Source organism: Leucopleurus acutus, assembly GCF_964270905.1.
Source record: "Leucopleurus acutus genome assembly, chromosome: 14".
Classification (NCBI taxonomy): Eukaryota; Metazoa; Chordata; class Mammalia; order Artiodactyla; family Delphinidae; genus Leucopleurus; species Leucopleurus acutus.
Window position 1 is genome coordinate 81,715,006 of NC_139156.1, and position 19,728 is coordinate 81,734,733.

The 19,728-nt window shown below is 45.6% G+C and overlaps 1 protein-coding gene across 1 annotated transcript in view; it reads left to right on the top strand.

Annotated features, from left to right (window-relative positions):
* The first annotated feature begins 15,428 nt into the window (after positions 1-15,428).
* Positions 15,429-19,728, top strand: part of SIPA1L2 (signal induced proliferation associated 1 like 2) — a 220,439-nt gene continuing 216,139 nt past the window's right edge. Inside the window, exon 1 of the mRNA XM_082854980.1 lies at positions 15,429-15,445. The gene's annotated coding sequence lies outside the window, so the exon portion shown is untranslated. The remainder of the gene's footprint in view (positions 15,446-19,728) is intronic.

Below are 19,728 nucleotides of genomic sequence, written 5' to 3' on the forward strand. Positions count from 1 at the left end.
GCATACGCCCCATCCCTTCCTTACATATTCTTACAAGGTAAGAGCCAGGAGGAATCTTAGACATTATTAATTCCCACTCCGTCACTGACAGCCAAACAAACTGAGGTGCTCAGTGATGGAGTGAAATCCCTAAATCTCATAGTTAGTCTGTGGCAGAGCCAGGCTAGACCTCAGACCTCCTGGCTCCAAGTTCAATGGGAGAAGAAATATCATTGCCTGCAAATATGGCACTTATAAGCAAGGTTGCCAGTACCTGTATCTTCCCTTAGAGGCAAATTCAGGACTCTACATAGGAGAGTTTCAGTTGTCACATTTGGGTAGTAGGACCTGTCTTACTTGAATGACAGAAGTTCTGTCACAAAGAGAATAATCATGGGAGTGAAAATGGTCACAGGTGAATCATCGGGTTGCAACAGAGATGAATAATACCGTCATATTCTCTGAACAATTCCCAAGCTGGAAGCCAGATTGCAGTCTCTTTCCTTGATGTGTTTATTGCCCTTTTAATTAGCCTTATCTATTTTCCTACTTATAAACGGGCTAAACTTTAAGAGCAGCTACAAAAAGGAACACGGTATCATGTTCTATGTCTTGTTTCCTTTAGAAAGAGCCAAAAAGGGTTAGTTAGCCAAGTTTTATGTACTGAAGGATGATGGAAAAGCAGGTTAAAGTTCAGTTAAGTACACAATAGTTGAACCTACACATGGCAATAGAGATAAAATCTATATTCTCTCAAACTAAAATGGAATATCCCTATAAAGTTCAATATCTCTGTTAGTACAAATCCTGACTGAAAATTTCAAGAACAAGAGGTTACGCTAAGGTTGTTATTTTTTATTAAAAAAATACTCATTCAGATTGAAATCACTGAATGGATCATATGCTATTTAAGAATTTAAGGAGTATTAAAAATTATGGCCATGCTATGTGGATGGGTATATACAGGACTCGGAGACTTAGACTTTTACATTTCCTCATATCTGTCAATTAATTTGATTTTTTTGCTTACCTTCCCAGCCAGAATGTAAAAATGGATGAAATGATAACACAAAAAGATGTAACCTTAGCAAAGCAATAATTTCGGATAAAAAGACCAGCTTAAAATCTTTAGGGAGTAAATGTCAATTCAGATCCAGGAGATTTCATCTTAAAGAGTAACAGAATTCTTTTCACATTATCTCTAAACTGGAAAATATTTCCCTGGATTTTGTTCAAAAATAACCTTGATATATTATAACCTTGAGTAGAAGCCAGTAACAAAGTTAAAATACAGGGAACTATTGCCTTGACCAGAGTTAAGGAGTGAATAGGTGAAAATCAGAGAAAAGTGATAGCTAAGAAGGAACTGGGAAAGGCATCTTAATCCAAAACAGGCTTCTTCCGCACCTGGTTAAGTATTTGGCATTTTGGGGGGCTTTCACATCGTGTCTCTTCCTGACTGCTGGAGTGCATTCAAATCCTAGAAACTATCCTACTTTTTAATAAATTACTAATTTACTTATTTTCTCTTCCATAGTGACTGAGCTGTAGCTGATTTATCTTTGGAACCACAGTGCCTAACACAATGCTTGGCACACAACGGCACACAAAGACTGATGGATGTTGAGGTGGGTGGATGAATGGAAAAACATGAATGAATAGGCATGTATTCTAGGGTTTTTTTTTTTTTTAATATCCTTGTCATGTGCCCTATCCTCTTTTGGGGTTTTACAGCCCCAAACTAGATATGAACCAGTTTCACCTGTGAGATGGACCTGTGGTGTAGCACCACTACCCCCAGGACGGTGCTCAGCATACAGTAAGAGCTCAATACATACTGACTTGATAAGTGCCCACGCTAAAGGGAGAGTCTCTGACCTCCAAATAGCAAGTAAGAAACCAAGAGCACTGATATTTCTTTACAGGAAAGAGGGAAAACAGACTGTTTGGAATGAATGATCTCAGTGCTTTAACTATATGTTTACAATCGATACAGATGCACTTTCCTCTTTGGTGTCTTCCACTGGTACACGGTGACACCTCCCCCTCACTGGATCCGCTCTTTATAACCATGAATTGGGCGTAAAGGGCAAGCAAATTTGATTTTATTGTTCCCCATGAATACCAGTCAATTTTCCAAGTGGGAATACTAAAGATGATAATTGTATGTTGTCTAATCTTGTCGGGATGGGTCCCCTCTAGTGGTTTCCCACCGGTAAACCACTGAAAGCATGAAAGGATCAGAACAAGAACAAATGAAATGTAATGTGGTCTATTCTTTGAGCTAATGTGAGCCTCCTGTTTGAAGGGTATCACTAATGTGTGTACAGACATATGGAAAGGAATAGACAGAGGTATCATTTTTTTCCTCTAGGGCAGGCTTTACTCAGGAACTATACTGAGTAATAGCCAATGGAATGCATGATAATAAATGATCAGACTGCACATTTGGAGCACTTGACTGACTACCTTGACTGTTAGATGTTGTATGATGCCCTCGCTGGTGCCGCAAGTCTTGAGGAGTCCCTTCCGTTCCCTTCCTGGGGAACACAGGCTACCAGAGCTGGTCCCTGGTGGGTAATTACCAGGCAATCAGAAACTGTCTTGAACAACACATTAACGTAAAAAAATCTTGTCTGAGACTTTGTTGCTTTGTGCTTTATCTCATATAACTTGTCTTTTGGGAGCAAGCAATCATAGTCTATTATTGATGACTTGTGTTATTGCATGGAGAAGAAAAGTGAATAATGAACCTAATAGGAACCCTAGCGCAATTGCTTTTTGTTAGAATAGAGTTGGAGAGAGCACTTTATCATAATTATTTGCCCACATATACCTTCTACACTCACTCTTGACACCCTTCTCCTCTAATTTCCTATGGGAAACAGCCGGGTAGATAATGGAGAGAAAAGATATAATGAAGAAACGACCATGTTTAAAACATAAGAAGATACTGAAAAAATTGGCATTCTGGCCCTATGTACGTAAGAGACAAAAGCCCATTTTCAGACATACCTTGTTTTATCACGCTTCGCTTTATTGTACGTCTCAAATGTTGCGTTTTTGACAACCTGAAGGTTTGTGGCAGCTCTGCATCTAGCAATTCTATCAGCACCATTTTTCCAACAGCATTTGCTCACTTTGTGGTTCTGTGTCACATGTTGGTAATTATTGCACTATTTCAAACGTTTTCATTATTATTCTACTTGTTATAGTGACCTGTGATCTTTGATTGTTGCTACTATGATTTGCTGAAGGCTCAGATGATGGTTAGCATTTTTTAGCAACAAAGTATTTTTTTTTAACAAAGTATTTTTTAATTAAGGTCTGTACCTTGTTTCTTTTAGACATAATGCTACTGCACACTTTATAATAGAGTACCGTAGCGTGTAAACGTGATTTTTATATAAGGTAACTGGGGAACCAAAAAGGTCATGTGACTTGCTTTATCGGGTTATTTGGTTTATTGCCGTGGTCTGGAATGGAAGCCACAGTGCCACCGAGGTAGGCCTGTACACTTTCCAGGTTTTACACGCTCAGAGGGGCAAAAACCTATGAGTCCTGCCTCCCTCTGTATTATATTCTCGAAATAATACCATACACCCATAGCATTCCTCAAAGCTCCTTGAACAGTGGCCAAGTTACAAGACAGATTTATCTCCATCTCTTATCAAATGCGGTCAGAGAGACAAGACATAGATTGTCCCTATTACAATAATAACAAGGAGTTCGAGATAATATCTATAAACCCCAGCGACACATACACTCAATTCGGACGTGACCGAAGACTCCCTAGTCTGGGTTCAGGTATGGAAGGGACCATATTCAGTGTAGTCATTGGTCTTTCACTGGCCTTTCTGCTAATACAGAACACCACCTCTGTACAAAATCATGGGCTGGCTTACATGTTTCTGGGCATCTTCAGGGCTGAGTCTCAAGTACACATGACTGATTCTTTTCTGTATCTTCCACCAGGTGTATTGTGGCTTCTGGGTCACTGCAGCTGGTAAGAGCTGCAGCTTCCTTTACTGGGTAAAGCCACACAGCCAGACACCACCACCTCCATGGGCTTTTTTTGTCCTCTCCCTCCTGGCCCCAGTCCCTGACACCCTGCTGCTGCTTCTGCAGGGCATTGCTTCAGATGTGCCAGTGCTGATTGGGAGGCCAGTGCTGTTTGGGAGGTCAGGGCTGAATCTAGGCGCAAGCTCACTGTGTAGGGTCACACTGTAATAGAAGAAGACAAATGCAACTTGCTTGTGCCCTAGTGCCACGCTGGATTTCAAATGATAATTTTAAAGTGTAACCCTATTCTTCCCTAGAATGTGGCTATGGGTATATGGAGGCTGGTTCCAAGATAAATTGATATGAGTGATAGACATCATTATGCCCTAAGAATCACACCTCCCCTTCAACTCTGAGATTCTGTAAGTGGCCAAATACGTCCTTTTCCCTTGGATGAATTGGTTCCCAGTAGGCACGTTCGAACCTCTGGCGAGGCGACAAATCACCCCTGGGCCCATTTTCCCCAGATGCACCAGCAGAGGACTGTCTGGGGTTCAGGTTGGGATCTTTGGCAACAGCGACTGGGAATTCAGATGTAGATCAGGCTGTGACAGAGTATTTCCTAGAGGAGGTGATCGAGGCCCTAGAAACGTCCTGCACTCACAGAGTTTCCATTCTAGTGGGGAAGACAAGGGCCACACACACAAGGACGCAGGGCAGGTTTGTGATGGGCCAGCTCGGGATGCCACGAGAAGACAGGGGTGACGTAACTTAGTGCAGCGTCGAGGAGGGTCCCCCCGAGGCAGTGCTTTTTGAGACCCTAAGGATGGATAGGATTTAGCCAGACAAAGGCGGGGAGAGAGGGGAGCTGGTGGCAGAGAGAAAAGTCGGCTGGGGGCTCCGAGGTCAGGTGTGAGAAGCAGAATGAACTGAAAGGTGCTTGGTAGAGAGCAAGGTGGGAGGTTGCAGAGGGCAGGGGGCCAGACCAAGGAGTTAAGGTTTTATTTTATTTTTTAAATTAAAAAAAATGGATTGGAATATAGTTGATGAACAACGTTGTGTTAGTTTCAGCTGTACAGCAAAGTGATTGAGTTTTACATATATATATGTCTATTGTCTTTTAAATTTTTTTACTTGAGAGGAGTTAAGGTTTTATCTGGAGGGCAATAAGAAGACTCTGAAGTTATTTTTTTTAATTTTTATTTTATACTGGGGCATAGTTGGTGAACAATGTTGTGTTCATTTCAGGTGTACAGCAAAGTGATTCAGTTATACATATACATGTATCTGTTCTTTTTCAAATTCTTTTCCCATGTAGCTTATTACAGAACGTTGAGCAGAGTTCCCTGGGCTCTACAGTAGGTCCTTGTTGGGTTATCTATGTGAAATTCAGCAGTGTGTATGAAGCAGGGAGGGGAGTGATTTGACTCATGTGGGTGAAAGACTGCTGTGGGGCAGATGGATGGGAGATAACCAGACGGGAGACAGGGAGACAGATGGCTTACGACGTTGTTGCTATTGTCTTGGCAAGATATGATGGTGCGTTAGGACAGGAGAGGCACATATATGCAGGAGAGACCTGGGGCGGGGGGAGTTGAAGGCCGGGTCATTGACTAGATGAGTGGACGAGAGAGGAGGAGTTCTGGAGAAGCCCCAGGTTTCTGACATGAGAAATACATGGGTAGAGATGGCATTACTGAAATAGAGATCACAGGAAAAGAAGGGATTGGGGAGCTCATAGGATGGTGAAATTTGGGGGTATATTTTGTTTGCGGCATATTGAGTTGGAGCTACCTTTGAGGCATATAGGTAGAGGTAGACTCAGCCCTGAGGTTCAGGGTGAAGAGTGTGAAGATGGTGACTGTAGACACCGGATGGATGGGATTTCCTAGGGAAAGAGGAAGCATAGGCGGTAACCCCATGGAGCACCAAGTGTGAAGTGGTAGAGGAGAACAGGAACTTCAGAGGGTGTGGGCAGAGAGGGAGCAGGGGTTCCAGGAGAAGGCAGCACGTGGGGCAAAGGGAAGTGGGTGAGAAAACATTACCAAGAGGTCCAGGAAGCTTGTGTGGGGGCCAGATTGTGGAAGGTCTGAATGTTAGGAAGGGGAGGGGAATTTGGACAGTATCCAGTAGGCCCCAGGTAGCTCAGGAAGGACTTTGAGCCGGAACCTGTACACGTAAAGTACTGTATATCCAGTGATTTGGAAGTTGAGGGGCAGAAAACAAAGAGCTCATTTACAGAGTTGTCTATACTTGGGGAGAAAAGCATCTGGGGGAGGGGGTTACACTGGGGGAGGGGGTGACAAAGGAGACTGGTGTGAGAGATCTTTGGGGAAACCAGAGTACTTCCGTGTTGCATTACAGAGGGCAGAGAAAGAGACACCCTGCTGTGTCCGCTGTTTAGCAGAGTGACAGCACTGTGGTCACAGAGGTCAAGGTTGACAAGAGGAACCAGCCTTTGGGGAAACCGGTAGATTTGGCTTTAGGTGTGTGGAGATGTAGTCAGTATTGCAAAATACTGATGGAGGTTTTTTGAAGGCAAATGAAAATGGCGTTGCTACAGACTCTCTGCTCCATCACATCTCTGCCTTTCCAGAAAGAAGGGAGTAAAATTGCTCAGTAGTCAAAGTTCATTTTTGCAACCTCTGCACCTGCATTTACAATTTCTGGAAACACCGGATTTAGGAATACTATGGTGTTTTGATTTCGTTTTATCATCCTTTTGGCCTTACTTTTCAATCTTAACATGTGGGCTTATTCTCTCCGTATCAAAAACTGAATGTTCTGAATTTGTGGAAAGAATTTACATGGTTTATTCTTGGCCACTCTTCTCATATTTCTGTCTCGTTGTCTCCTCGCCCATTGTTCCTTTATGTTCCTCTCTCTCTCCCTTTATTCTCTCTTAGCTTAGGTCTCCCCCAAGAATGCTCAAGTGCAACTATTCTCGGCCTAAATGCCACAGACAACCAAATGTCAGAACGAGGAAGCACAGCCTTGCTAATCCCCCTAGGAACTGGAAAGCAGAAACTCTCTGGTCTTGATCAGACATTTGGAATCCACCTCTATTTCTCCCTTGTAACTCCTAACAGTTTCTAAGAAACACCTGTCCTCTTATATGATTTAAATGTCGTCTTATAAACATCTGTCTCTTAATATTCTGACAGTTTTCCTTTATGGGAGGGCAAGCACCTCCTCAGAAGTGAGTCTTATTTACCACTATAACCCTGGTACAGCTCTGGAGCCCGGCCCCCAGCTGTTGAATGAATAAGGGGATGATTAAGTGTGGCAGAAGGGTCTGTCTGCCTTTTTATCTTCTCCCTAGGCTTTCAGCTTTTTCTAACTTTTTCTTTTAACCGGGGTAAGTTGTCACATCAACACAATAGAAAGATTTGGAGAGTCATCACCAGGTACTACGAAATGTCTTGCACATTGAGGGTGCTTAGAGTTTAACAACTAAAAATGTTATAGGAGACAAGAAAGCAAGCGTTTGCCAAACTGTTGGCAGCTCTAAATTCATAACCAATATGGAAAAGAAACCATATGTCAAGGGTAAATATATATGCATATATGTGTGTGTATATATGCTTTTTCTGTATTCATTTCTTTAGAATTATTTCCTATCAGAGTATGCGTGGTGTTTTTGGTGTTATTATTGGTAGATGCCATCTAGTGGTGTAGAATAGCATCTGTTCTTAGAGCCATTCAACTTCTAAGTTCTTATCATTGTTATTATTACTTTGTTATTTCTTAAAAGTAGAACCAAAAACACTGTTTAAAGAATACTGTAAGTCCCAAGTAGTAATAAAATTTGGAGGATTAAGATATAAACTTTAGGGGGTTTCCCTGGTGGCGCAGTGGTTAAGAATCTGCCTGCCAATGCAGGGGACACGGGTTCGAGCCCCGGTCCGGGAAGATCCCGCGGAGCAACTAAGCCCATGTGCCACAACTACTGAGCCTGTGCTCTAGAGCCCGCGAGCCACAACTACTGAGCCCGCGTGCCTAGAGCCCGTGCTCTGCAACAAGAGAAGCCACTGCAATGAGAAGCCCATGCACTGCAATGAAGAGTAGCCCCCGCTCGCCGCAACTAGAGAAAGCCCGCGCGCAGCAACGAGAACCCAACGCAGCCAAAAATAAATATGAACAAATAAATTTATATTTTTAAAAAAGATATAAACTTTAAGTCTCCTATGGCAGAAAATTGAAAAACAAGTACAGGACTTTATCTCTCAGCGTAATCCATCCACCCGCTCTTTTACTCATTCATCAGATATTTATCAAGCCCCTACCCTGTGCTAGGTTTGGTGTGAGGGACTTGAAATAAAATCCCAGTGCTTACCTTGAATGGTAAGAGGAAATGGTAAACGTTGGTGGCCCACCGTGTTTTTGGCACTCATGCCATGCCAGGCTCTGTGCCACACACTTCGTACCCCAACCTAAATCATCTGGAATCATCACCACAGCCCTCTGAGGTATGATTGTTCCCGTTTTCCAGATGAGGAAAATGGAACTTGGAGATATAACTTGTCTATAGTCCTGTATCTAAGAAGCATGCAAACCAGTTCAGAGCCAGGGTCTGACATCAAAATGTGTGAGCTCCTAAAAGTCCACTCTTTGGGCTACAAAAGCAAGGGCAAAGGAGGTAGATGCTTTTGAATTACATACAGTCTAGGCTTTTTTTTTTGGAAGTGAGATGAAGCGAGAGGGCAGAAGACAATTTTAAGGGTGGTTAAGTTTGCACAAGTCATTTAGCTGTGGGTCTGGACTGGAGAAGGTAAGGGGTAGAAATATGAATAGGTATGGCCAAAAGTTTGGATCATCAGAAAAGGAATAATCCATCTGTCTTGGACGATTCTTGGAGATACATTGGACTGGGAACATTAGAGCAAAGACCAACATATAGAAAGCATGTTGGTCACTGATCTTTGATCACTCCATCCAATATTGCCTTTCCAGATCTCTACAGCACATGTCTATACAACAGGACATTTTTAATGTGTTGCCTCTGCACTGTTCTTCAAATTATTTCCTATGTAAAAATCCTAGCTCAGCTCTCTCGTACTTCCTTGAGGATGGTCTCATTATTTCTAGGTAATAATCTTCTTCTGTATGCTACAGGGCAGAACACAGTAGGCCTCCAAGTATACTTGCAGAGTTGAGGGTTTTTAAAGAATTATTAGATGGGTTTCTTCTTAGCTCCTGTGGATAGTACGTGACATGTAGCACACTCTTTTTTTTTTTTTCTGCGGGACGCGGGCCTCTCACCGCTGCGGCCTCTCCTGTTGCGGAGCACAGGCTCCGGACGCGCAGGCTCAGCGGCCATGGCTCACGGGCCCAGCCGCTCCGCGGCATGTGGGATCTTCCCGGACCGGGGCACGAACCCATGTCCCCTGCATCGGCAGGCAGACTCTCAACCACTGCGCCACCAGGGAAGCCCCTAGCACACTCTTTAATAACTCTGACATTATTCTACTGGGTTCCACTTGAAGAGGAACACGTGCTTTCTTTTTATCAGGAACATTTGCATATTGATATGTCATATCACATCAATATTGTCATACTGTTGACAAGGACCGGGAACCCCGCTTTCTGAGCTTCACCATTTTCCCTTTAATTGTAGCAGAACTTGGTGCTTCTTAGTTTGCTTCACGGGGCCATATCCTACCAAGTTTCTGTTTCCATTTTGAGAGAAGAGGTGAAGCAGTGCCGGCGTTCTTCCACATGGGAGTATTTCTCCTCCAAGAAAACAGGACCTGGCATGGACAAGGCACCACATAACTGTTTGTTACATAAGTGAATAAGCCCGTGCTTGACTAAAGGGCACAGCTGTTTCCCAAACATGCATCACACCGTCAGCTCCTGTGGGTTTGCCCACTGTGCTTCCTCTTGCTTGGAATGCTCTTTCCTCCTGGCTCGGCCAGTCTGATGCCCTTGGTGAAGCCTTTACCACGAGGCCCAAGCTTTTTGCCTGCAGACAGCTGGCTCTCCTACTCTCCCTGTGGGCACTGCTCATTGATGGTCCTGGAGCACCTTCTCATGAAATTCCCAAATGCTCCGAGTCTAACATAATGCCCTGAATGTAGCACGCAATCAATATGTATTTGTGGCAGATTATGAATATTCATTTGACTTAAAACAACTACTTTCAAAAAGTGAGTTGATAGTAGAGAAGGGAAAGAAGAAACGAGGGTGGGAATCTAAGCACTTACTTAACTTGCTCTTCAGGTTTATTACAGTAGATGCAAGCCGTCTGTGAGTAGAAGCTTTCTGGAGTGTGTCTAGGAAATCAAGCTCCCGTTCTGCTCCGTTCAGAGGTAAACAGATACAAGTACGAGCCAAGGTCAGCCGACAAGCTCAGAATCTTGGAATGGGGTAGACAGCTGGTATGTCTTTGAACTTTACACCTTTTAGAGGAAGATAGGTAAGATTGATGTTGGAATTATTTCAGAGGGAGTTGATGTGATGATTCAGAAGTGTAAACAGCATTACTCCCTTGAGTTTGTTGCTTTAGGAGCTCTTAGAGCATGATGAAATTCATAGGAGGAAAAAAAGACTTGAGAGACAGAAAGTGAGGTTTAGAGAACAAGGGAGTCTTTTCTTTTCTGAATCTTATTTTTTTATACAGCAGGTGCTTATTAGTTCTCTATTTCATACATATTAGTGTATATGTGTCAATCCCGATCTCCCAATTCATCCCACCGCCACCCCCGCTTTCCCCTCTTGGTGTCCATACGTTTGTTCATTCTCTACATCTGTGTCTCTATTTCTGCCTGAGAACAAGAGAGTCTTGACCTGAGGGAAGGTGAAGGTGATAAAATGCAGGATCGTTCACCCTGGCTTTTAGGCAAATACATCTTCACACTTCAGAGTAATATTCTTCTTTAAAACTTTAGGGAAGTTTATAGCTTTAATAGAAAAAAGAATTTTTTTCTGTAAGATATTCTAAGGCCAAAATGATGAACTGATATCTTAACAGATGCTGCAATTCCACAGGCTCTGGTCTAAGTTTCCCTTCTCTGAAAGAGCAGGAAACAAGAGGGCTGCAGGAAAGAAGACCAGCGAGGGAGGACACACGCATTACATCTAATAGGATTTTTCCAGAATATGTTATTTGGTGTAGAAGGTCCCAAATCATCCCTCAGCTTGGCCTCTTGAAGATCTCACAGTCTGCCAGAAGGCGGACACTTTGTAGGTCTGGCCCTGGGTCGGATCACCACCAACCAGAATTGGCCAGGCCCGGCCAAGAGGCCTGGTCATGTTTGCTGAGGCCTAGAACGTTCCGGAGGGCTGCATGTGACCTGTGGTTCTGGGAGCGCCAGAAACTCTCAGGGACTTTCATAAATGCACACAACTCTTTACTGTCAACTACAAGCGTTTAAAAAAATACAGCCTCAGCACCTTGGTGACAACCCAAGGACTCACATCGTCACTGCTTTAGGAGTCCAAACTCTAAGGGGGAAGTGGCTCTTTTCTTCATGGCCCTTACAGAATAGTGGAAAAGATAATGACATGTGCAGTTACATGAAGAGTGAGAAGTACTGTGACAAAGTGCTGTGAAGGGGGGCGTTTATCCTCTGTTGGCTTCTGCAGGAAGTGTCCCTCCAAGGCTGCTCCTGTGTCCATACCTCTCGTAGAGCATCTGCCAGATATGGGGATGGGCACAGGTGAGATGGAGCGATGATGAAAAGCAGGGCCCATGTCCTCTGCAGGTTTATATCCCCAGCACCTGGCACCTCTGGATCACCACAGGGTCTCCATACATGTTTGTTGAATGAATAAATGACAATCTTGGTAAATGATGTTAATGAGGTGACGGCTGGGAGAACTCAGGAGTTTGGTCATGTCAGAACGTTGCTCTCTGATGCATTTTATTATACGCATTCCCATATCGTATGCCCCTATTTTACAGAGATAGAAAGGGCTGTACAATATTTATAGTCTTTGGATCACAAAGAAATATAACATGGGAGGGACCACCTCTAACTTATAAGAGGGTTATGTTTTAGGGCATGTTTTTGGGATAGGGAGGTAAAGACATTATCTCTCCAGGAAGAATTCTGCTTCCAGAAAAGGAGGAACTGAAAACTCTGAAGCCAGTCTCAGGAAACACAGCCCTAGCAGCTCTCCCACAGTAAAGCCGGCTCAGGAAATCCTACGGTGGGACTGGAAGGTAAGGTAGAGTCTATTCCTGCTACTGATCCCTTAAGGCAGCATCAACTCCTGTATAGCTTAAAAAAGTCCTCTGAGATCCTTTAATGTTTCAGCACCCAATTCAAGTGTCAAGCAATTTACATGAACAGTTTCAGGTAAAGCTTCCTCCTGGGTGATCGAGATCTCCTAGCAAAGTGGAAAAGGAGGGTAACAAAAGTTCATTTTCTTTCTCCTCGTCAAGATCAAGATCCAACAGCATTTCTCGCTTGGGTGGAGGGCTGCCTGGAGGCGGGGTGGGCGGGCCCAGGGGCTGGGCCGGGGGCGCCAGGACTGCACGCCTCTCCCAGCCTCCTTCCAGGCTCCGCAGCATTCCTGCGCGCTGGCACTACCTGACTTCTTGCGCGATGCTCCGTGCATCCTCCCACCACAGCTCCTGGGGTCAGGGGACCGCCTGGGCGATCCGGGGCGCCCTCGGGGGTCGGCACACAGTATGGCTTGCCCCTCCCCGCTGTCTTCCTGTGAACACAGCGATGCGGCGATCTTGCGGCGTCCTGTGGCAGGTGCCTGCGCAGCGCCCGGCAGCTGTGGCGACGTTCAGGCTCTTTGGCGTGGGATGGGGGAGGCGCGGGGACCAAGCGCCGGCGGGCGCGATTCTCTCCACTCCATAGAGTGGAGGCTGGGCAGGGACACTGGCAGGGGGGCGGCGCGGAGCCAGATTCGAGGGCGTGCGTGCGTGTGTGTGTTTCTCACTGCCTCTTTGATCAGGTCTTTATTCAAAGTGAGCTGTCCAAAATGATTTGACCTTCAAGGGATACACACATCTAAGTTTATGCGGCAGGATTCTTCTCCTCTGTGGTGGGTTTTCTTTTCTGCGGGCTCCCCAGTGGCCGGTTTCTTGGTAGCTGCGGCCTCCTCCCCCAGCCCCCCACAGAAGGCTTCTTCTGCTTCTTTATGCCAACGGCTTCCTTTCCTTTCTTCCCTACAAAAGGCTTCTTGCCTGGAACCCCTCCCCATCGGATCCGGCTTCTACCGCCGCCGCTGCCCTATCCACCTGGAGTTTGTGATTCTCAGCCTGGCGAAGAATGATGCCCAGCTGCACGGTCTTTGCACGTGGGTTTAGTTATATCCAACATGACCCTCAGGTATTTCAGCGGATTCTTCTTCAGGACGCTGCGATGACTCTTCTTGTGCGGTGCTCTGGGGTTTTCCAGGGTTCTGCCGAGGTCTGTGTTGAGCATCTTGTGCATGGGAAGGTGGTAGTTACTCTTGAAGGACTCAAGTGCCCTACGGATCATCTGACTTTGCTGAAAGCAAATCAGAAACGCTGTCCACCAGGAGCAAGTTCCCAAACGTCCAGTTTTGCTTACATTAAGCAGAATCATTCCTTTTAAAGGGAGAGGAGAATTAGGGAGCCAGGGATGTTCCTCAAGGCCTCGATGCCATCGTCCCCGTGATAGATGATGCACGGTCCCCTGCCGTGCACACCCCGCGGTGTCTCACTTTGCCCTTTGCCAGCGCGCATTTGCTCAGAGGCACAGACCTTCTTGATATTATTCCAGGCCTTCAGTTTCTTAAGAAGCGCAACAGCCCCCTTGTTCGTCTCGTAGCCTTCAACGTTAGCTTCAAGCACCAAAGGAAGTCCAGGACTTCCTCAGTACAGTGACCTTTAGCCACGACCAGCGCCGGTAAGGCCGAGGCAGCCAGGGCAGAGCAGATGGCACGTCACTGCGGGGCCAACGTGCCAGGTTTGGTTGGCTCAACGTGCGAACCCAAGACACATCTATTTCCCCAGTTAAGAATCACATTTCTCAAACTGTAGGAATTAAAAAAAGATTATGTCTTGCTCAGTAAGAATTTTCGGCAACTGTGCCTGAGAACGCAGGAAGACACCAATTACGACATCCCTGAAACAGATTCGGGGTTTTTAACTTATCGGTGCCAGAGGGAGGGGTGAAAACGAGTCCCGAGGAGGACGGCGACAGCGCCCCCGGACTGCGGGTTCAGGTAGGCTGCGCCCCGCGCAGCGCCCTCCGCAGTAAGACCGCCGAGCCCCTCCCGGCCGCCCAGCTCCAGCGCGCCTCGGCGCCTGGGAACCGCGCACCGGCTGCGCCCCGAGCCCCGCGGGGCGGCGGGACGGACGGCGCCCGCGCCCAATCGCGGGGCGGGGCCGAGGGGGCCGGCAGGCGGCTGCCAATGGGAGGCCGCGGGGCGGGCGGGGGGCGGTGCCGCCGGGCGGGCGGGCGGAGGTGTCGGGAGCCGGCGCGGCAGAGCGGGAGTCCGGGAGGAGCCGGCGGAGCGGGAGGAGGACGGAGGAGGAGGAGGAGCAGCGCCGCGCCCCCGCCCCGGCCGCCCGCCCGGCCGCCCGCCCGCCAGAGCGCAGGCCGACCGCTCCAGCCGCAGCCGGCGGGTCCCGGCCGCCTCCCGCCGGAGCCCGGCGCGGGCAGGGTCCGGGCCGATGGGCAGCCCCGGGCAGCGGCGGGCGGCGAGGCGGCGACCCCGGTACGCGCCGCCGCGCGCTCGCGGGCTGTAGCAGGTCCCGGCGGACTGCGTCTCCGAGGTGCGTTCGCGGCGAGGAGGGTTCCGCTCGGGAGCCTCCGGGTCGTGTCCTGGGACTGTCCCGAGGTGAAGGGGCCGCCCTCGGGGGCGCCTCGGGGTTTGACGGGGGGCCGGGGCGCGGGGCGAGGGTCCGGCCGGCAGATGCGCCCGCGCTCCCGAGCCAGGGGTGGGAGAGGAGCCGCCGCCGCTCGTTCTCAAACTTATCGATCGGCTGAAAGGTTATTCCCGTCTCGTAGACGCGAGCACTAAGGAGGACTCTCCGGGTGCGCAGCGACTCCTCCGTGACTAACCCGAGAGAAGAAGGTTGCCCGGCGCGGTTCCCCAGCGCGCCGGGCGGGGTCACTTGCTGAACTTGCTGCGGGGTTTATTCCCCGGTAAGGCGTGTGCCCGGGGCGCGAGCCCTCGCGGCGCCCGCCCCTCTTTGTAAGGTCCCAGCGGCCGGCGAGCGCCCTTCCTCGGGGCCCGACGGCTCCCCGGCCTCCCCGGCTCCGCGTCTCGCTCCATCCTCGGCTCGCGGTCCTGCTCGGGCCCCCGTTTCGTGGAAGCTTGTTTGGCCAGGTCCCGGGAGTATCCCCACGAGCACCTACGGATTAATTTTCAACCGCGCCACAAACCCAAAGAATCAGTCTCGGTTCATCGTCTGCCAGCGAGAGCCGATCCTTCTCGGGAGGAGAAAACAAGTTGGCATGACCCCTCTGGGAGATATTTGTCATCATTAACCTGCTTCGGTTAAATTAATTCAGCCCAGGATGACTCCAGCGTGAGTATTGGAAACATCAAGTGCATTGGTCACAGAATGGTGGTCACCAAAACCTGATTTTGGTAAAAATTGCAATTGCACAGTCTTGGGATTTTGTTTAGATTTAGACACGGTTTTTAATAAGGATGGACTTTTTTTTTTTTGTAAACAAAGAATCTTGGGGATTCTCATAGGTTTGCTCAGTAAGTTCAAAATAGTCACTTAGATGTTTCTTTTCTTTGCCTCTTTTGTCTGCAGTTTTCATTTCTAAATGTTAACACTAGATGGCTTTCTTATGACAGGCATTTAGTAAACTGCGCTTTTGAGTTGCCTGTCTGCAATCCAGGTTGTAATTTTTTCCAGTTTTCCAGTTAGTAATGGGAGAAAAAAAATATCTCCAAAACTGTTGCTTTCCTTGAAATACATTACTTCCCTATAAAACCAATATTTTTGCAGACATCAAAAGGTGGCCTATTTCTGGCATTCCTAAAGATGGATTTCAAGGGACAACTTGGTTACTGTTTTTAGTCAGAAATTTAAGGATGTCTGTTTTGACTTGAGTAATTCAAAGTGCTGCAGTGAGATTTGCAATTATATTTATATAACATTTCTGCTAAGGATGTTTTCTGCTTAATTTAGTAGTTCATTGCTTGATTCAGAGAAGTATAAAAGAATATTATTCATGAGAAAGTGCAGTCTTTCTTGAGTTTTCGGTACACATAACATTGATTCTTCCTAAAGCCTCTGTTGAGATGCGTTGAAGTATACATGCATGAGTCATACCAAGGATTGTGCTGGGGCCGTCTTTATTCTCCCCAATTGATATCGCGTGTTTCATTTCTAAAGTACAATGGCCTGTAGTTGGCCATTTTGGTAGCATCAGGTTCTCAATTATGTGTTTTCAGTACTTTTTCTCTAAAACAAGATCATGGCAGCCTGTCGAAGTCTTGCCAACGTAGGCAAACTTATTTATAAGCTGGTGAAATATCTCGACATTCATTATAGCTGTTATTTATTGTGTCATGCCCAGCCTAAAATACGATATGTTAAATTTGTTGGTTCTAAATCAGAGCATATTCGCAAATAGCTGAAGGGGGAAAAAAAAAACACAACCTCTCTCGAAAACATCTGGGAAGTTGGGAATGAAATGAAATCAGAAACAGCTTTTATCAGTACCCATATGCTACCTATAGATGGGGTGAAATGAACTTGGGTAAGAAGCAGTGTAAGCACTTGGTCTGGAAAATAAAACAAGAGATAAATGGAAGTGGAGCTTCTGGCTTTAGAGTATGGGCTGCAGATTTTCCCTAGTTGATTTAAGTGTATATTTTCCATCACATACTTTTGATGTTTTTAAATCTTAGTCTTTCTCAAAGAGCTTTAATTTTCTGGAATGTAGGAGGGAAATTATCAGTATCAGGATTTGACTATTATGATACTTCTTGCAGTTAAAGCTGTGTAACAGGGTTTGTACGTTTTGTTTTATTTTGTTTCTCTTGAGACTGGAATGGTATTTAGAAGGGTTCCCTGATACCTGAGCTTGGTAAACACCTGTGCACCTTGGGGGATCTCTTTACCTGAGGCAAAAGGGTTATTGGGTTATTCATTTTAAAAATCTGTCTCTTCTTCAAAGTGAGGAAATAATAGTGAGCTACCTTGAAAGGGCAATTGTCTGGTAATTGAAACTGGTTTGAAAGTGCTGTGTTTGGTCATCAAAACTAGTTTAAAAGGGGTTGAATTTACTGCATACTTTGCAAAGAACTGTGTTTATGTTGATACAGCCCCCAAACCCCAGTCATGATTGGTAGATGCAAAGGTGTTTTGTTTGTTTGTTTGTTTGTTTGTTTGTTTTTGGGAGATTGAGGAAGGCAGTGAGCCTTTGAACTTATGATCTACTTAAGGTGACGGTTTAGGATTACAAATCCCTTCAAAGACATGCCGAATTTGAAGAAAATTCAGACTGTTTTTGTTAGCTGAAAAGCAAAGGGTTTTTTTTTAATCTGTTTTGAACTTGCATGAAATATGAAGTACAGGCCTAAAGAATATAGGGAACCGTGTTGCAGATTTTCTCCTTCTATTAATGTACTTGGTTCCCTTGAAGGGTGATGGGATAGAAAGAGCATCAGGCAGGAGAGAGAGGAACCTCTAGCTTCCTGCCTCTAGTGCCTGTGGCACCAATGAGTTTGGATAAAGTTTTCTGATGATCCCTTTCAGCACCAAGATTTTAGGTTTCTTTAATGTTTCAAATAAATGTATGGATTAATGAAAATGACTGATTGGGATAGTTTATATTTTTTCACGATTGTGTCTTTTCTTTCTTTGGTTTATGATAAGTTTGTATGTGAACATTCACGAGAGTTATAGCTTACTTAGTTTACCTGGAAATCAATGACTCCGAAATTGCTTTTCTGTTGCAATCATATCTAGCTGTGACCCCTTTTAAAAGAAGGGTAACAGTGTGATAGGAATTTAAATGCTTCAGAACTTCAGAGGTAAATTATTTTGATCCTTTCTGAACTTGATTCATAAACTTTGGTTCCAAAGAGTGGTCCAGAGGAGCCGGATGTTACCCACAGTAGAGGTTCTGTTTCTTGGGAGATTTCACATTTAGCATAACCTAATTCCTTGAGATATGTGTATATGTACACACACACACACATATATATATAGATATATAGTTATAGCTATAGCTATAGATAGATTTTTTTTTTCTCCCTGTACAACATTGTATAGCCAACTTGGGTGACAGCAAAGAAGAAGAGAGGCAGTAATTTGAGTCTAGTTGTCATAGCCTCTCTGTACCACAAAGTCCATAAGGTCCCTTTATGTCATTCCTTTACTTTTTGTTTTTATCTACCTGTAAATTAAAAATCGGAAACAAAAATCAAATTTTAGGGATTGCCAGATTTGTCACTATGTTGTGGTATAGATGTTTTGAAGGTTTACAACAGCGGTTACTGTCTACTTTCAATGCATTTCACACCGATACACCAAAAAGAAAAGAAAAAAAAAAAAGGGAAGAGTATGCATGCTGACTTAAGGAAAGTTCTTCCCATCCAGAGAGGGCGTTGGTTAAAATTACCCCCATGTGCATATATACTCACCCATACACAGACACTATTCCTTTTGCACAGACCAGTGAAAACTTTGCTAAGAACCAGGGTTTGGAAATCAATGACCAGCTCAACTAACCCTTCTTTGATGCTTGGATCCCTTTATATACTCTGCACGTGATCTAGTAAGGGGTGGAGAGTTCCACCTTTCTCATGTTTTGACCACTAGGAGGGGTTTTTTACCTGTAGAGTCGAAATCTAATTCTACCTATTTATTGGAATCCCCCCCCCCCCCCCCCCGCGCTTGGTGGCCTGCAGAACTAATCCTTCTGTAGAGATGTTCCAGTTGTTCATTGGACAATACCTGTCCAAGTGGGGCTCAGAGCCAAAGTCTTCCCACTCACCTTGACCTGCGCAGAGTAGAATAGGGGTGCCCTTCCTTCAGCTTGCGTGTCCTGCCTGCACTGATACAGTCCAAGTTCACATTCACTTTCCTACCCAGACTTAGTGAGTTTCCTGTTCACTCAAGCCTCTGGGTCCTAATCACATGCCGTCTTGAAGCCACGTCTTCCCGTCCTGTCCTAATGTCACTGCAAGACCTAACATTTATCGGACTTTGTCTAACTTTATTTTAGCTTGTCCTTCCCATGATGCTTTTGGGAGTTTGATACTATTACTTAGCACCTTTGCCTGCCCTCTCGAACAAATGCTGTCTGCACATTAGATCAAATTGTTTTTTATATTTTACCTAAGTTGCTGATAGAATTGTTAAACTGGCTGAACTACGAATGGTGCCTCCGGAAGTTTCCTTGTAGGTTTGGTTATAGTTAAGTACTAATGCTCTTAATTTCTTATAACTAGCCCATTACTGAATGCCTCTTCCGCACAGATATCCCGAAAGAGCACGTCAGGCCATCTTTGCTGGTCCTACCGACCAAGGTACTCTAAGACCTGAGTTCATTTTCAGTGTGTCCCTAGTAACTTGAACTGTGCTCTACGTGGTGGGAGATTAAGAAATAGATGTTCAGTGACTGACTGAGTGACTGGGAAGCGGGGGCCACACTGTGAACTGTGACCCCTGGAGGCTTCAGGCACTAAAAAGATGGTGGGAAGAAGCAGAATGTTGTACACTTCCGTAAACTCACCTTGCAGTTTGGTATTGTCTTCTTTTGAATTGCTTTCAGATAGTTGGGGACGAGAACCACCTTTTCCTAATTTCCCAGTGTTTTCATTAGTTGGTACTCTTTTTTT